This window comes from Elephantulus edwardii, unplaced genomic scaffold (genome assembly GCF_000299155.1).
Source record: "Elephantulus edwardii isolate Elephantulus edwardi_28Jun2011 unplaced genomic scaffold, EleEdw1.0 scaffold00035, whole genome shotgun sequence".
Lineage (NCBI taxonomy): Eukaryota > Metazoa > Chordata > Mammalia > Macroscelidea > Macroscelididae > Elephantulus > Elephantulus edwardii.
This window is the reverse complement of record NW_006399785.1, coordinates 9,714,953-9,717,501: the sequence shown is the minus strand read 5'-3', so window position 1 is coordinate 9,717,501 and position 2,549 is coordinate 9,714,953.

Below are 2,549 nucleotides of genomic sequence, written 5' to 3'. Positions count from 1 at the left end.
TTCTGCAGCAAGTGGTTCAGGCCCTCCTCAGTTTCAGCAAGCAGGGTTGTTTCATCTTCATAACGCAGGTTTTTGATGAATCTTCCTTCAATCCTGATGCCACATTTCTCCTCATACAATCCAGCCTCCTGGATGATCTGTTCTTCCCACAGATTAAAAAGGTATGGAGACAGAATACATCCGTGGCATACACCCTTCCCAACTTTGAACCATGCAGTTTCTCCTTGCTCTCTTTTGATGACTGCCCTCTGATCCAAGTATAGGTTTCTCATAAGCAATATCAAGTGTTCTGGGATTTCCATACTTCTCAAAGTCAGCCACACTTTCTTGTGATCCATACAGTCAAATGATTTGCATAGTCTATGAAACATAGATAGACATTCCTCTGGTACTCTCTTCTTTCTGCCAAGATCCATCTAATATTTGCTGTAATATCCCTAGTACCACAGGCTCTTCTAAACCCACCCTGCACATCTGGCATTTCTTTGATGATGTGTTGCTCCAGTAATGTTTTGGATAATTTTCGGCAGAATCTTGCTTGCATGTGATATTAATGATATTTTTTGATAATTTTCACACTCTGTTGGGTTACCTTTCTTTGAAAAGCAACAAATATAGATCTCTTCCAATCAGTTGGCCAGGTGGTTGTCCTCCATATTTCTTGGTACAACTTAGCGCATCCAGGGCAGCTCCTGTTTGTTGAAATAATGTCAATTGTTATTCCTTCAATTTGAGGAGATTTTTTTTTGCCAAGCCCTTCAGAGCAGCCTGACCTTCCTCTTTCATCATCATTGCCTCTTGATTGTTTCTTGAAATTATTCTGTTTCAGCAAATTCTTTTTGGTACAATGCCTCTGTAAACTCTTTCAATCTTCTTTTAATGCTTCCTGGACCATTCAATATTCTGCCCATAGCATCCTTACATACTTCAACTTGCAGCTTGAATTTGTTCTTTAGTTTCTTCAGCTTAAGTATTCCCAAGCAAGTTTGGTCCTTTTAATTTTCTGACTCCAACTCCTTGCACATTTTATTACAATTGTTTACTTTGTCTTCCCAAGCTGCCTTTTGAAATTTTCTCTTCAGCTCCTTAACTTCTTCCCTTTGCTTTGGCTTCTCAATGCTCTAGTACAATATTCACACATCTATTTTGGTCTTGTCTTTTTCCTCCTTTTTCATAACGAACTTTTGCAGTCTTCATGGATTATATTCTTGATATATGCCCAAAGCTCATTCCTTAGTGTTCAAGGGCTCAAACCTTTTTCCTGAGTTGGTTTTTAAATGCAGGGAGGATAGACTCAAGATCAAATTTTAACTCCTGTGGATATGATTTGATCTCCTTTATCTTTAATTCAAATTTGCATATGAGTAGTTGATGGTCTGTTCCACAATCCACATCAGGCCTAGATTTTACTGCTGATATTGAACTTCTCCAATAATTATTTCCACAGATGTAATTGGCATGATTTCTGTGCATAGCATCAAGTGGAATTTCTCTTAGAAGCATTATATTCAGAATATTCCTTAGAAGTAAGGACAGTGGGACTTTGCCTCACACACTTTGGATATGTTATCAGGAGAGGTCAGTTGCTGGAGAAGCACATCGTGATTGGAACAGTAGTGGGTCAGTGGAAGACAGGAAGACCCTCAACAAGATGGAGTGAGAGTGGGAGTCCCACAATGGACTCACACCATGGCGAGGCTGGTATACGACTGGGCAGTGTTTTATCCTGGGGCATTATAGGAGTGTCTATGAGCCAGAACTGACTTGATGTCCCCTAAGAGCAACAAATTCTTCCCCACATGTCATTGAGCTCAGATGGAACTCGGCGTGCAGGGTATGGATAATGTTACAGCACAAACCAAAGAATCCCAATTCTTGCCGGAGTCATGCCCCGAGCATGCCACAGAGCCTCTCAATGCTGAGTAAACCTACCATAAAATAAATTGACAAATACTCCACTTAAAATTAACAGAGTTAAGAGCACAGGAAAAAATCCACAGCAGAGTGTTATATACATACATGGAGATCACTTGGCATAGAGGAAAAAGAGGCTCAGCTCAGAGGCTGCTTTACCTGTTAAACTATCTCAGAGTTTAAATGTGCCACAATGAGTGAATGAAAATCTAACTTCCCTGTAAACTTCTTTTAAAATCACAGTTAAAATAAAATTTTCTCTAAAAACCCCAACAAACTCAGAGTTTTCTCTGAAGGAAGAATATGGCAGTTGTACCACCATCACCATCATCACCACCACCACCACCATCCTCAAGCTTGATCACTTCCTCCTGAGAAACTTCATAACATCTAAGCTGGTCATATCAAAGACCAGCCCAGATAATGGATCCTGATAAGAATCTGAGCCTGACCTGAATAGCCCCAAGCTAACTTAATTAACAATCCAAATCCCAAGAAACACCATCTTAATCTTCCTCAGGACTCCTGTAAGGAAGAATCCCCCCTACTGCCCACTTGCCATTTTGATCCTGTCCTCATGTGGCCAGGTCACTTGGCACTGCAAAATAAAGGCCTGTTCATTTCTTGGGACAAAT